This window comes from Thrips palmi, unplaced genomic scaffold, assembly GCF_012932325.1.
Source record: "Thrips palmi isolate BJ-2018 unplaced genomic scaffold, TpBJ-2018v1 HiC_scaffold_4, whole genome shotgun sequence".
Classification (NCBI taxonomy): Eukaryota; Metazoa; Arthropoda; class Insecta; order Thysanoptera; family Thripidae; genus Thrips; species Thrips palmi.
This window is the reverse complement of record NW_023144631.1, coordinates 11,096,793-11,112,572: the sequence shown is the minus strand read 5'-3', so window position 1 is coordinate 11,112,572 and position 15,780 is coordinate 11,096,793. Positions and strand designations below refer to the sequence as shown.

Below are 15,780 nucleotides of genomic sequence, written 5' to 3'. Positions count from 1 at the left end.
GACATGCGCCGCAAGTCCCTCTTTGTTTCCGTGATGAATAGCGGCAGCGCGTCCGGACGACACGAACGACACGAAGCCAAACCGCGGACTGATTCCGAGAGTCGTGTTCGTCGCTCCGTCTCGCTCGCACCTGCCGACCACGCCCCACGAGTGCGAGAGAGACCCTCGGAATGAGTCCGCTGCATCGGCGGAATATATAATGGGTGTTATGTTGCGGGCCAGATGGGCAGATGGTGCATGCGCCCCATCTAGATCGCCTAGATCCGGCGGCGCACGCTGGCCGTGCTATTCGACTGCTGGAGATGGCCGCGCACGACAGGCCTTGCCAGTACACTGATTCCGCGAGAGTCGCTTTCGCCGCTCTGTCTCTCTCGCACCTATACGGGACGCCCCATGTGAGCGAGAGACACAGCGACGAAAGCGACTCTCGGAATGAGTCTGCAGGCCTAGCCATGGCCTAGCCGGGACGCCGGCGGGCCGACGGGACGCGCTACAAGAGATTCCCCCGCGCGATTCCCGGACGTCCGGACCGTGCCACCGTGCCGCCGTGGTGCCGCGCGGCCAAAGGAGCGAGCAGCGATTTCGGTGGCGATGGCGGGGGAGAGGGGGAGGGGGAGGGAGGGGGCCCCCTTTATGGCCGGGAGAGGGAGAGAGAGGTCCCCGGACAGCCATTCCAACCTAATTTTCGCAGCGGAGCAGTGGAGCAGCCCGGCCCGCTTTTTGTCGGTCTTATCACTTGCTGATGACCAGTCATATGCGTGACGGTCGCAAAAAACAGAGGCCGGCAAAGAAGGGGGGGAGCGGAAGTCCCCCGCGCGGCCCCCACCGAGGGCCACTCGGTGATAGCGGCGAGTGGTGTGGGCGTACCAGGGTTCCAGGCAAAGTTTGAGTGTCCGGCGCGGGAAGCCCGAAGCACCGCGAAGCACCGCCTTGACCGCAACGTCGCACGTGCCTCGAATCGAATGCCGTCCAAATGGGTCGCAAACGGAAAGGCTATGTCGCAGTACTAACAGTGGTGTGTATTGCCAATGTGTCGACGGCGTAGTCGCTGTTTCCAAGTGGTTCGGGAAGTTTCCTCGCCGCGTCCACGGCGACCGCGTCGTGCCGCGTCCGGACAGTGTAGGCAACCCGCTTGCGTCACGAAGGCGGCGTATTGTTTGGCCGAATTAATTCGCGTCCGGGGAGGGGGGGAGGGGGAGGGGGAAGCTTTTAGCGATATAGAATCAATATAGGGCCGTAGGGCGGCGTGCTCGGCTTACACAACACTTACACTGCCGCGGAGCACTCCAAAGTCGGAGCCAAGTCTCGGCTCTCCGTGCCGAGCAGTGCGGAGCAGTGCGGACCAAAGGGTTGCCAGCTTTACTGTACAACAGGAGACCAGGCGTTTCTCCGACACAATTTGGCTGAGCGCTCGGGAATCATTGGGTGATTCCACAGCGCCTCCCTCCCGGCTCGGTAAGGGCTTTGGTTTGGTGCGACAATCGCGGCCAACTCCCGGCGCACCCTGCGCCAGACATCGAACTGCTCGAGTGTCCACCATCGAAACAACAACAACAACAACAACAACAACAACAACAACAAACACACTGATTCCGAAACAGTGGTACCATGGTACGGAACGCGACGTGAGTGCGAGAGAGACAGAGCGACGAAAATGCCTCTCGGAATGGGTCTGCTGGCCGCGAGATGAACTCGCCTCGGTGGCGAAATTACAGCCCCTCCCCGTCCGTCGCTCCCCGTCGTCGGCCGCCTCGGCCGCTATCCGCACAGTGCAGTCCGGAGTCCAGTGAGTGGAGTCGAGTCCGGTCGAGGCGAGTCAACCACCCAAACAGGTCCAGCACCGGTTGACCCAGCGAATCCCTTGCACACCCCTTCCTCGCCTCTCCCCTGTCCTCCCCGACCCCACTGCAGGGTTCATCGACACCGCGCCGCCGCGCCGCCGCCGCCGTCGTCGACGGCGTCCTCCCTCCCCCCTCACAGAGGATCAGCCGGCCAGCCAACCCCTCGCCGGGCGTCTTTCCCCTCCCCTCCCCTCCCCTCCCCTCCCCTCCCCTCCCGTTTTTTTTCGTCCCCGCCGTCCCCGCCCCAGGCATGTGCACCCCTGCACCGCGCACCGCGCTGCATCCACGCGCTGGCAGCGTAGTCGTCGCCGCCGGCCCCCCGCACCGCGCCGCACCGCGCCGCACCGAATACCGAATCGCGGCACCGAACGACGACGACGCCGTCTCCCGCGACGCCGCAGGCATGAGCGTGATGAGAGGCAGCGATGCTGCATCCGTTGCAAGTCGTCAAGAAGTGCGTCGCGCCCCTCGGTTCGTGAATCCGGCGCGACGCCGCCCGACGGGTAGGCCACAACCCAACCCGCGTTGTCGTTCCGACAGCGCGGGCAGTGCAGTTCTCTCTCCTCTCTCTCTCTCTCTCTCTCTCTCTCTCTCTCTCTCTCTCTCTCTCTCTCTCTCTCTCTCTCTCTCTCTCTCTCTCTCGCTCAAGAGGTGCCCCGTCCCATCGGGGTGCGAGAGAGACAGAGCGACATAGGGCGACACTGTACGGAAGCAGCCCCTGCTCGACTGGCGGACTGACACGTTGGCGGTCCGCGATAGGGCGCCGCAGTGCCGCAGCAGGGCGCCGCGGGGGGTCGTGGGGGCGCCGGGCGGGGCGGGGCGGGGCGGGGCGGGGCGGGGGCGGGGCGGGCCCGCGGTTGGCACGTCGTGCCTAGCCGTGCCGATAACAGGGCGGCCGGGCGTCAACAGGCTGTAATGGCGTTCTGCCGCGTTGCCTCCCCCGCCCCGCCCCGCGTCCATTGCAGTGCGCACGCTGCGCACGCTGCTCGTTCGGGTACTCTGTCGCGCCGAGCGCGCCGAGCCGCGCCGCTCCGCCCACGACGTGCTGGTCGCCGCCGTCACCGTCGTCAAGTGACGCGAGTGACGGCGTGGCAGGTGTGGGGCACTCCGCAGTCCGGAGCGCCCCGGGCCGCCCTGGGCGCACGCGCGGCGGTGGCTGTTGCTGTTTGTACTGCAGAAAGCCCTGCGCGCCCTGCGCGGACACGGCGGCGGACGGGGACGCTCAGCGGCGCGGCGGCACGGTGGCACCAATTTTCCCATTAACCGGAGCAAACAGCGAGTCAAACAGCGAGGAGGTCGACGGGGCCATCGGCGACGGCGCGGCGCCGCGGCGGGGCGACGGGGCTCAGGGCAGAGCTGGGATCCGGGAGGACCCTCGGGGACCCAACAACGGGGCTTAGATTGGCTCATTACAATCACAATCCGCCCCAACCGGGAAATGATGACGGGGAGGGGCAGGGGGTGGGGGAGGTCGCAAGGCGTCGCGGTACAAGGGCCTTGGAGGCGGCCGGGGCGGGGCGGGGTGGCGTGGGGCACCTGGAGCTGTGATTGCTTTTGGTGGAGCCGAGGGCCGAGGGAGGTCTGTTTAGTTTGGTCTGCTGGGGCTTACCTGAATCTGTCTCCGCCGGCCAATCCTCGTCGCGCTGTCTCTCTCGCTCTCATGGGGTGTCCCGGATCGGATGGGCGCGAGAGAGGCAGAGCGACGGAAATGACTCCCGGACTCTGTTCGCTGCAGCAGCTCGTCGACGGCAAGTGGGGGCGTCATCGCGTACGAACCGGTCAGCGACGTCGAAGTCACACCACGGCCACGGCGCGTTTGATTCCCGTTCCTCAACTTTGAGGACTTTTGGCGCCGTGTACGTCGCGCAGCGCAAAGCGCGTCTCTCTCCGCCGCGCCGCCCCTTCGCTGCCGTCTATCTCGCATCGCACACTTCGCACACGACACGCGCCCCGAATTCCTCATTACTCGGCCCTGCCGCCGTGCCCTCTGTTGTGCCGACTCGACTCGGCAGCGAAGCCGGCGCGCGGAATAAACAAACACCAATAAGGAATCCGAGGCGTGAGCGATTCCGGAGCGTCGTGTCGTCGCCCCGTCTCTCTCGCTCGCCTGCACAACGCCCCGTGAGTGCGACAGAGACAGAGCCACGAAACGCCTCTTCGGAATCAGTGTGCAGATCGAGTGTCGCGCCGCCCGGATTAGCGGGGGCGTCCGGGGCCCGGGGCCCGGGGAGCGGGGGAGGGGCTCATGTAGGCGGGGAGGGGGTTCAAGCGCCGCTTGCAGGGAGAGTGAGGGAGTATCGAGGGTGCGCGCACACTGTGCGTGGAAGTGAAGGGAGGCGACCGGATGTCGTGCAGTCGGAGCGTGTCCGGTCCCCCTCCCCTCCTTCCCTTTCCCCTTCCCCGGTGCAACGCGACACCGCCACACCTGCAGCTGCCCCAAAGGAAGCAGTGAAAGCGACGTCACGTCCCAGCCAGTCGAAGACCAGTCTAAGCTAGGCGCAGCACGGCGGCCGGGCAGCAATTTCGATTTCCGCAGTCAAGTCTCTCGCAGGAAGCCACCAGGACCCGAACGGAACGGGGTCTATGACCGGATTACAGAGTTGGGGGGATGTGAAACGCGCTATCCTTTGGTGCAATTATGTCGGGGCCATTAAGCGGCAGGACCGGCCCCCCTCGCCACATCTGGCAGCTCCCCTCCCCGGTGCAACGCGACACCGCCCACCTGCAGCTGCTCAAAGGAAGCAGTGAAAGCGACGTCACGCCCAGCGAGTCGAAGACCAGTCTAAGCTAGGCGCAGCACGGGGCCCCGGCCGGGCAGCAATTTCGATTTCCGCAGTCAAGTCTCTCGCAGGAAGCCACCAGGACCCGAACGGAACGGTGGTCTTTGTGTCTTCGCCGAGGCGGGCTGCGCGGGCTGCGCCTGGAGTCTGTGCGTCGAGACGCTCGCGGTCCGCCAGACGGGGCCGTGCTGCGCGCTGCCTAGCCGCCGAAGACAGGGGCAGAGGCAGAGCGAGCAGAACTTGCCTCTCCAAGAGTCCAAGACGCGGCGCTCAGCTGGCAGAGCACAGCAAGCAGCAGCAGCGCGCGCCGAGCCAAGCCGAGAGTGGGTCTGGAGCACGAAGGGTGGCCTGCCTCCCAGGCGGGCCCAGCGCCTTCCGCCCAGCCGACCGCCGCCAAGCCTCAACCGCCTCAACGCAGCCACCGGCCTCAACAAGGATTCCATTCAGTCAAGTTGCTCATCCCCCGAAACCTAGGGGCATTTGCTCACTCTCGAACAACAACAGAAGACTCACACATGATTGCGATCGGCGAAAAATGCGTCAGAGTGAGCAGCTAGGCGGCCACATTGCCGCGCGTGTCCGATGGGTGGCCTACTTGCCCGGCGGTCCCAGTCTCTATCTCCGCGCTGGGACAGCGGACCAACCTAGAGCTTGCATTCTGAAAAATACCTTTTACTTTGAACTCTGACAAAACTGGGTAGAAATGAATGATCCATGCAGTAATGTGACAAGGGCTTTTAATGAAATGTTCTTTACTTAAGACAACAATTTAAAAGCACTAAATTTTACAAGGGTTTCCTCCATTGAAAAAACACAGGTTTTTCCTTACAATTACTTCTAATACTTGCCATACTTGCTAATACTGTACATTGAGGCTTGGAGTAGCACTCTCTTCACAGAAGAGAATTTCATTTAATATACAAAGATACATATATACATTCACACTCGGTAGTTGTGATATCAAAATAATATGATCACAAAATCCTAAATACACTCCTGTTCCTGGTACACAAAGAGACTTACAAGCTAGAGATCACATTTGACATTCCATAAGATACAACAATAAGCTAAGTTTAATTCCTTCAAGACAACAATTGTAAACTGAAGATAAATAACAGCGAGTAAAGCATAAAAAATAGACCATTGTCACACAAAATTAAGATTAACTTACTTTCTACAAAATTTGTACTTCAATATAAACTATGGCTAAAAATTATTAGCAGGATAAGAGTATACACTATCAATATCCTCTTGCATTATAAAAACCGGCTATGAGAGTTGCTGAAGTACATACAGCAGCATGGATTGCTTGACACAAATACAAAGAAAACTAGAGTGCTGGTATGACAGAGACCAACAGTTGTCAATTACATTACACTTACTTAATAATAAAATTGTATTTTTATGCAACATTGTAAAATAAAGATTAACTTCAATTAATTATCTTTTACTTAAATGAGCAAAATGAGCAAGAATTAAGATAACAATTATTCAATCAATACATTTCTTGAAATCAAGGACAGTTATATCATCAAGTGTTGTCGTTGCTTTTGTACTGAAAATCCAACACTTCAAACCTTGAACGACTACAATAATTAAATACGAGGAGATTTTTTACCAGTCACATACATCATAGGCGATAAAATGAGTTTCAATTGACCATTGTTGAATGGCATGTCAGCGGGTCGAAAGGACGGCAACAACTTCTCAGTACGCTCTCAGTAGTACTCGTACTCTGCTCCGTCCATGGCCATGTCTTCATCGAGGGCCCCCGCCATGGCCTCGTCGCCGTGCTTCGACGGCGAGGAGCTGCGGCCGTGCTGGACGTCGTCGGCGCCCTGGAGGCCCTGCGCCTGCCTGCCGCGGTAGTGCAGCTCCATCACGGACGGACTGTCCCGGTCCACGTCGGGCCCTCATCCTCGTCCTCATCCTCCTCCTCCACAGCCACGTCGTCACTCTCCTCGTCCTCCTCGTCGCTGGCGGAACATGAAATTGCTTGTTAGGCAGGATAACTTTCCCCGGAAACAAAGTACGTACAACTAACGCAGGCAGAAAAGAGAGGAGCAAAACAACAAAAAGAAACACTCACGCGTCGTAGTAGTCGCGGTCGTCGCCCAAGTAGTCCTCGTCGTTCTCCTCCACTCCCTCCTCGTAGTCGTCGTACTCCTTGTGGGCCTGGGCCGCGTCCTCTGGCGCAGAAAGGGCGCGCCTCGGCCTCGCCAAGTGGTCCTGCGGGGAGGGAAGCCAAAGCAGCAAAGTTAGACACACAACAAACCACAAGACGGACGCGAGTGGGATAGGTCCAGCCAGCAGACACTCCGGGCCCGAAACGGCAAATCGTGGACAATCCTCTCAAGTTCAAGCTGCCGCGACTTACCTCGGCGTGCTGAGCGTGCTGCGCGTGGTGGTGCTTGATCACGGCGTGCTTCGGCGCGTGGTGGTGCTTGTGCACGGCGCGCTTGGGCTTGCGCTGGGTGCCGAGGCGCGCGGCCTCCGCCTGCGGGGCTGGTGGGGCTGGCGCGTGGTGGCCCTCGCCCTTCTGGCCGCGCTTGGGGCCGCGCTTGTGCCCGGCGCCCTTGTTGTGCTTCTGGGGACGGCGTCGCACGGGCGTCGCACGGGGCGTCGCGCGGGCCGCCGGACCATGCCGCCGCGGTGTGAGGACCCACCCTCGCCGGGCTGGCCATCCCCCGTCCACTTCTTGAAGTGCGGGTACTTGCCGGCGTCCCTGCGGCCGCGCCCGCGTCCGCGGCGCGCACCATCTGCTCCACCTCGGGCCAGATGGGGCCGAAGATGTACCGGAGGCGCTCGGTGTCCTCGGCGGACAGGTGGCCCAGGCGGAGCTGGCGGACCACGAGCGGCACCATGCGGCGCAGCATCTGCCCCTCGAACGAGTCGCCGTACTTGGGGGTCGAGGCCGCGGGCCGCGGCGTGCTGCCCATTGCGCTGCCCCACGCCATGCTGGCCGAGCCCACCTCGTTGCTCACGTCGTCCACGTCGTCTTCGGGCAGCACGTCCGACCGCCGGTGGCTGTCCTGGGCCGGCGCGGGTGGAGTCTCCCTCACCAGCGACGCGATCTCCAGGCCCTTGGTGTCGCTCGTCGGCGGCGGGCTCAGCGGGGGCCTCTGCCGCACGGCCGCGTCCGAGAAGTAGTCGCCGTCGTACTCGTCCGAGCGGCTGTCGTAGTCCGGGATGTAGCTGTCCGCCGGGGAGCCGCCGCCGGCCACCACGCCGTCCTCGAACGCCACGCCGTCGTAGTAGTTGAAGTCCTCGACGGGGGCCGACGTCGGCCTCAGGGTGAGCGGCGCCACAAAGGGACTTTTGGAGGTGCCCGGCAGCGGGTACGTCACCACAGTGAAGGTCTGCGGCGTCGTGTCCGTGCCCGCAGACCACGAGAAGGTCGCCTGCGGTGCGCTGGCCGTCATCTCCGAGGCCGTGGGGTCGACGTCAGCAGGCGAAGTCGTCAGGACGTCCACCAAGTACGTCGAGGCCTCGGTGGGGGCGGCATCGGCCGTGGTGGTCGCCTCGCTCAACAAGGTAGACGACGCGTCGGTCATGGTGGAGTACTCTTCCTCTGAGGTCAAGAAGGACTCAGTTGGGGACGAAAGGGTCGAGAATCCGTCCGTCGGCGCAGGGTCCGAAGTCGTCGCAGCCTCGGTCCAAACGCTGGGTCCAACCTCGGCGGTGGTCCAGATGGGCTCAGTGTACATCGAGACGTCCTCTGGCGGGGCAGAGGCCGTCGAAACAGACTCTGTAGGGGCGGAGGTCGTCGAGACGATCTCTGTCGTCGCAGAGGAAGTCGAAAAGACCTCTGATGTCGGCGAGGTGGTGGAGAAGATCGCGTCGGTGGCGGACTCAGCGTTCTGGGCGGCGTAGGTCACATCAGTGGGCTCAGTTGTCCAGGACGCCGTGCTGCCCTCGGCCTCCACGGCCAGCGGGCTGAAAGCTTCCGTGGTGGTGGGGGCGGCAGTCGTACTCAGCACGCCGTCGGGGAAGTCCGTGGTGGCGGGGGCGGCAGTCGTACTCAGCACGCCGTCGGGGAAGTCCGTGGTAGCGAACTGGCCGCGGCGGTTGATTTCGATCTCGATCGTGTCCAGGTTGTAGGTTGTGGGCAGATCTGTGGCGGTCGTCTCCAACGGGACTGTGCTGGACTCGCTCCTCTCAGTTTCGGCCTCCTCTGGGATCGTGGGCCTCGGCGTCGTAGAGACTGCACCGTCGTCTTGGGGCTGCGTCGTGGTCACGGGGCTGCCGACGTCAGGGGAGAGCTCCGTCGTCACAAGTGGTTCGTTGGTAACAGCAGCCGTCGCCTCGCTGGTAGGGACCGAGGTCTCGGTGAGGAGCAAATCGGTGGTCACCAGGGGCCCGTTGGTGTCGTGGCCATCCTGCGTGGGCGGCGTGGAAACGGAGATGACAGTGGCCGCTTCAGCCTCGTCCGTGGTCAGCGCCGGCGTACTCGAAGAGAAGACGGCTTCTGTGGCAGTATAGGAAGGCGTGGACTCTGGTTCAAAACCCGTCGTCACAACAGCTGGAGGTTCTGTCACAGGATTGGTGGAGAGCGAGGTGTTGGTAGTGACTTCCGCGGTCACGGTGGTCACGGCCTGCTCGAGGAGCGGTGCTGTAGTCTCCGCTTGCTCTTTGGCTGTAGTGGTCTCGGGGCGCTCGGGCGAGGCTGAAGTCCCAGCCCACACCACTTCGGTTGGAGCTACAGTCTCGCTCCATTCGGTGGTATCAACTCGATCGGTGGTCGGAGCTGCAGTCTCGGCAGCAACAGTGGTCTCGGCCTGGTGGGAGGTCGCGGCTGTAGCCTCTGCCGTCTGGTAGGCCGTGGATGTAGTTTCGGCAATATCGGTTATCACAATTGTGGGCTGGTGGGTGGCAACTGTAGTCTCGAACACGGGCTGGTGCGTGGCAACTGTAGTCTCGAACACGGGCTGCAGGCTGGTGGCTGCCGTGTCCGAGTTGCTGGCCCACTGGTCGTCCCAGGCCGAGAGCGTCGCGACGCCAGAGGCCGCGTCGTAGGGGGCCTCGTCGGTAGCGGCCACGGCCGAGGTCGTGAAGACGTACACGGTGGAGCCGGCCTCGTCAGTGTGGGCCGACGCCGTGGTGCCGGCCACCAGACCTGTTGCGCCGTTGGCGCCGTCCTCGGGCTGGTCGCCGCGGGGCAGCACGGCCACCGCGGGGGTGGCGGCGAGGGTGGCGGGGGACGGCGAGTACGAGGGCGCCCAGGTGGGTCTGGAGGAGAAACAAACACCTGAGTCAGGCAGTTGTGCCGTGCCAACAACAAAAAGCGACCTCAACCGACATGCCAGTCCGCTGGGCCTAGAAGAGCGTCACTTCTCACCTGGTCGGCGCGGGGGTGGCGGCCACGGGGGCCACGCGCCTGGTCGCGGCGCGGTTGATGAGGAGGTGGGGCCGCGTGTCGCTCTGCACGGACTCCACCAGGTCGTACAGCGGAGTGCCGCCGGTCACCAAGCGCAGCCAGGACGGCGTCGCGGGGGCGGCGGGCGTCGTCGCGGGGGCCGGCGTCTGCCAGTCGTACCGGACGGGGCGCGAGCCACCGCTCGTCGGAGAGGCCAGGGACACCATGAAGTAGTCGCTGTCAAGCACAAAAATAGCTCACTAAGTTAGGAAATATTTGAAAAATTTTAGTACGGGAGCGGAGAGGGGTGTCTGAGGTTCCTCTCGAAATTATCTTATCCGGCTGTGCGCATTTTGCCAAAGAGAGATTAGTACCTGGCGGCCTGCTTCTGGGCGATGGGCGTCATCAGGCGGGGGAGTTCCCAAACAGGCGCAGCGACCGGGGCCGCCACTGGGGCCACAGTCAGCGGCGTAGCGCTGAGGCGCGCCGCCACTGGCAGCGAGAACACGTTCCAGGACGACGAGGACGACACCGGCAGGCGGCGCGACGAGTACCACGGCCACGCGGCCACGCGCAGCAGCGACCGTCCGGAACGGTCGTCGCCGAGCGAACCTGGGGACAGACCAAAGGGTTAACCACGCTGCCAGAAAACGGGCTGAGGAAACAGGGAGCGAGTCAAAAGTCACACGAGCGAATACTAATAAAATTAATTGCGCTGGCCGGGAATCGAACCCGGAACAACTGCTTGGAAGGCAACTATGCTAACCATTACACCACCAGCGCTTCGTACCAGACGGGACATTCCCCGCAATCGAGATTCCTCACCACATGTAACGTGGTATTCTAGGAGAGTGAAAAATTTAGATGCGCTGGCCGGGAATCGAACCCGGAACAACTGCTTGGAAGGCAACTATGCTAACCATTACACCACCAGCGCTTCTTGCTGACGAGGCCTTTCCGCGCAATGCTGGTCACTCTCTTACCAGATAACTCGGCTGTCCAAGAGAGCGAAAAAAGGAATGCGCTGGCCGGGAATCGAACCCGGAACAACTGCTTGGAAGGCAACTATGCTAACCATTACACCACCAGCGCTTCTTGCTGACGGGGCCCTCCACCGCCGACCGCTTCCCTCGGGTGCCTCGACACGAGCGACAGAAAGAGACTCGCAGAACGAAAACGAATGCGCTGGCCGGGAATCGAACCCGGAACAACTGCTTGGAAGGCAACTATGCTAACCATTACACCACCAGCGCTTCTTGAGAGCGTCGGCCTCCGCGCAGGGCGAGTTGTGGCGACGCGAGCACTGCCCCCCACCGCCGATGGTGGCAGTGGTGGGGGGACCAGCGCGCGGCCCGGCGGCGTGGCGCCGCGTGGCGTAGCGTAGCGCAGCGCGGGAGCTGTGCGACCGCCAGCCGCTCAATCATCCGATGCGCGCGGGAACATCCTCAAACTTCCAAACTTATTTTCTGCGACGCGACGCGCCCCGATATTACCTCGTTTCGCAGCGCAGCGCGCAGCTTGTAATTTGCCAAGTGGAAGCCACTCCACTGCCTGCCTGGCCCCGCCCCGGATTACACTCGTCGAGCCAAACTTCGGCGGCCACTTAGTTGCACGTAGCGCCGGCTTCCAGGGCCGCCAACTAAACAAGGCGAGGTACTAAATTGATTTTCATCGAGTTTTGATCAAATTGAAATTAAATTTTGGCAACCGTGACCTTTGGGGTCAATGGCCCCAAATTCGTTTCTATACCCTTTATGCTCAGAACAGAGGAAATTACAATGCATTCAAATAGAAATTCATTCTACAAGCGACCTCGGGTGGTCTTCCACGCCTCAATGGGTGGTCAAGCCTTTGTCAAGCTTGTCAAGCCCAGCGAGCAGACGACTGATTCACCACATCGTTTCGTCGCTGCCTCACGGGACGCTCCATGAGAGCGAGAGAGACAGAGCGACGACAGCGCTGTACGGAGTCGGTCGCAAACCACCAGCCCAGCCACACCAAGCCACACACATGCGCCAAAAAATCCCCGCTGGCGCCACACCAACACACCCACACACCCACACGCTCGGCAGGCATGCGGAGGCGGAGCGGGGCAGGCTCAGGCCACGGCTTGGGGAGCTTTGAGGGGGCAGGAATTGGCAGGAATGCTGACAAAGTGACGGGCCTCCTACTCGACACGTCAAAATTCCACTTTAATTTTAAGCGCGCCCAGCAAGGCCTCGCCCCGGCCTGGCTCGACCTCGGCGCTCGCGAGACTTTATCACCGCCAAAATCTCGGCCTCGGCAGGGCCCCGGGGGGAGGGAGGGAGGGAGGCGTTCGAGTCTCGGCCGAGAGCAGAGACGGCTAGGTTGTGAGGTGAGGCGGGGATTACACATCGACATTACCATAGCGAGCCCGACGCGGCTACGCAGGCTACGCGGCACGGGGCTCAGGGCGGGGGCCGCTTCCGAAACGGGGCTCCCGCCCCGCCAGGGCCGCGCCCCGCAGACTGGCCGGGGAAAAGTCCCAAGCACAGTGGCGCACCGCCAGCTCTTCTAACGCGTTTCGAGCCCGTCGCAAGGGACTGCGGATCGAGTGTACGGCCCCCGCTCCGAATGAGAACCACTGTGGGTACGCGGAGGGATTACACTCCGAGCAAAATGGTCCGAGCACGCGGCACGACGGGCCCGTGTGCGAAAGTGGGTCCCGCTTCGAACGGCCCCGGCCGTCCAGGGAGGGGGCGGGCGGCGCCGCTTAAAACTGTGCGAAAGGGAATGGCTCTCCGAAAATGGCGGCTGGACCGGCGCGCGGTTTGACCCCGGTTTCCCCGGCCGCTCACGCTAAGGGCGAAGGGCCCGGAAGGCCGGCGGCGGGGCGCCTTCAAGGCCGTCCATCGCGCACCGACCGAAGGGCTTGGATTTGCCTAGCCGGCGGGCGCCTTCAATCCTCGGCGGCTGACTAGTTCCGGTCTCCGACGCAATCGAGCGATCGTTCCGCCCCTTCCTCCTTCCCGGAACAGAGCGTGTGTGCGTGTGTGCACCGAGTGAAAGTACGAGAAAGGATTGCGGGGGCAATACAGCGGAGTGGGTGAGGCCTCCAACTCCACACGGACGCGAGCCGCACCGCCGCGGCCTAGGTCACCAGGCTGAACAAGACAACGCCGCGAAACAATCGCGAGAGGCACGCCGCCGCTGGCACGCCCACTGCACACACTGCCGCCCCTAACCTAGAACCTAGCCTGGCCGCACTCTTGGCCCGGACTGTACTTACTTGAGGACGGACGACAGGACGCGCCCTGCAGCAGCAGGACGAAGGCGAGCGACAGCGTCGCCCAGGACGTCCAGGACGGCATCCCGGAGCTGCGGTGTCCTTGGACAGGGCCTGCCGACGTTCGGGGCGCAGCGCCCATGGTTGGTGCGCACTGCAGACGATGGAGTTCAGCAACACCCCGCCAGCATGGCGCCTCGAGAAGTGAGTAATCCCAGCACGCGTTGTTGAGGGCAGTGCAGGCGATGGCAGGACTCGCAGGGCGCCGGTGACGATGTCAAACACAAACACCGCAGCGTCGCGCGTCCAGTCCGGTCTGGACCTGTCGGCTTGGCGGCACCTAACCTCACTTCGCGCTACGCTCCGGCCGGCGGACGCTCTGCGACTGATGCTCTGACGCGCTGGTCTCGGACTGACTGACTGCTGACCTGGCTGCCGGCGGCCTGGCCTGCGGTCGGCCCGGGGAGAACGCTCCAAAGTCCCAGTCCCAGGTCAGGGTGCTGCAAAGCTGTGCGCTGCAGCAGCGTGCAGGGAACAGGGAACCCCCTTCGCCGAAGCCGCGCCGCCGGCCGGCAGTGGCGGGGGCGCTACCGTTTCGGTTTCGGCTTTTCCAGGGTCCGCGCCTCTCTCCCCGCCCTCCCCTCCCCACCCCACCCGGGGCTCACACGGGGCGCGTCGCGCAGCAGCCTGATTCCGAGAGTCGTTTTCGTCGCTCTGTCTCCCTCGCACTCATGGGGCATCCCCTATAGGTGCGAGAGAGACAGAGCGACGAAAACGTACAGCGTACAGTCCGATCCGAAAGGGCGGAAGGAAACGAGAGCAGCGCCGGAAGAGCTGTTGGTTCTCAGGAGACGAAATAATGACGACATCAACAACAATTCGTAACGGAGATTCTTGAGTTTTATTCAAGAGAAGCAACAAAACACTGCAATTATTGCACAATCAATGAATGGGTCGTCATGCGGAGGGCTGAGTAGAAGAAGTCGAGGCGCGAGAAATTGAGTTTTGAGCAATCACGGGGTAAGACTGTTCGAAGCAGAGGGATGCAGGGTAGGCAACACGTGTTACGTCACAGTATAAAGAGAGTCGTGTGGGTTGCCTGCCCAAACCCACAGGCTGTTATTGCTGGACGGCTGGACCTATATGATCGTATGCCAACCGACCACCGACTGGATCCTGCTGGGCGGCAATCTCAATCTAGAAGCCGACAATGCCAACTAACAGCCGGCAGCTTGATGAAATGGATGAAATGCAAAGATGCGGAAGAAGGTGCGCTTCGTTTACGAGCGCGAGAAGACGGCCACCCGCGACACGTCGCCGTTGTACTTGGCGTGGTGCGCGTTGAAGGCGGCCACGTGCTTGTTGTGGTGCTGCAGGAACAGCCTCCGCTGCGCGTCCGCGGCCGGCGTCCGCACCCTGGCCACGGCCTCGAGCTGCGCGCGCCGCTCCGAGGAGAGCAGGACGCCGGGCCGGCCCTGGGGCGCAGGCGGTTCCGGCTCCTCGCCGACCATCCCCGACTCGCCCTCGTCCACTTCCTCCGTGATCGGCGCCGGCTGCGGGGACAGAGAGGCGACAGAGAGAAATCGAAGCGGGAAACAAAATGAAACCGATGTTACGGGGATGGATGTGGAGAGCGCGGCGATAGCGGCCAAATCGCACACTAATCGATACTCAATCCACTGTGAAATCCTCGAGGCGGGGGCGCGGGGGCGTCGCGGCGTAACAGCGCTGCTTAGCCTGCGCGTGCCGGCGCTGCCGGCCTGCCCATTCACTGGCACTCCACTACACGGGAAACGGCCTCTTTGCGGAGCTGATCTACGCTGCCCCTTGATTGTAGGCCTCCGTCGGGGTAAAGGGGGGGGGAGGAGATTGAGCGGAAGGGAAAGCCGGGGCTGCCGAGGCCTAGGGCGCTCGAGGGTGAAGCAATATGCCGTCCTTCCGGGAAGTCCTACAACATGCCACTCGTCAAAACAGTTTGTTTGCGCGGAGTGGCGGGGCGGGGCGCGGGCGCGGTGGCTGGGGGTCGCGCCGTCGCGCCCCGTGGAGCAGCAGAGCGCGGCCGCGGCCCCACGCGTGTTGCCGTAGGGCTGTGAGGCCTGCTGACTGATTCCGAGAGTCGTTTTCGTCGCTCTGTCTCTCTCGCACGCATGGAGCGTGCCGCATAGGTGCGAGAGAGACAGATACGAAAACGACCCTCGGAATGAGTCTGCTGGCCGAACTGGCCGCCAACAGGCAGCACCGCGGGCCAGCCGTTCATTAGGGACATTATCGCGGAGGGGCGCCACCAGGCCGCCATCCGCGGGCCGCAGGGGGCCGCAGGGGGTGGTAAAGCGGCAGGCTGCGTCCGAACGGCGCCGCGGTCTCTCGCACTCTTGCGGCGTCCCCCATAGGTGCGAGAGACAGCGTCGAAAGCACCGTTCGGCACCAGCCTCCTGGCGGGCCATAAACAGCGTCCGATCATTTTATTCATCAAGGCGGCGAAGCGCGAAGCGCTGGCAGCCCAGTTGGCCAGCCCAGTTGGCCAGGCCAGACGCCGGGCGCGCGGGTTTTACCTCC

At 62.5% G+C, this 15,780-nt stretch overlaps 4 non-coding genes and 1 pseudogene across 4 annotated transcripts; all 5 read right to left on the bottom strand.

Annotated features, from left to right (window-relative positions):
* Positions 1–6,364: 6,364 nt before the first annotated feature.
* On the bottom strand, positions 6,365–13,800 carry LOC117649406 (annotated as a pseudogene).
* On the bottom strand, positions 10,689–10,760 carry Trnag-ucc. The gene has a single exon. It is a non-coding gene; the product is annotated as a tRNA-Gly (tRNA).
* Trnag-ucc lies at positions 10,843–10,914 on the bottom strand. The gene has a single exon. It is a non-coding gene; the product is annotated as a tRNA-Gly (tRNA).
* Trnag-ucc lies at positions 10,998–11,069 on the bottom strand. The gene has a single exon. It is a non-coding gene; the product is annotated as a tRNA-Gly (tRNA).
* Trnag-ucc lies at positions 11,159–11,230 on the bottom strand. Its single transcript has one exon. It is a non-coding gene; the product is annotated as a tRNA-Gly (tRNA).
* Positions 13,801–15,780: the final 1,980 nt, after the last annotated feature.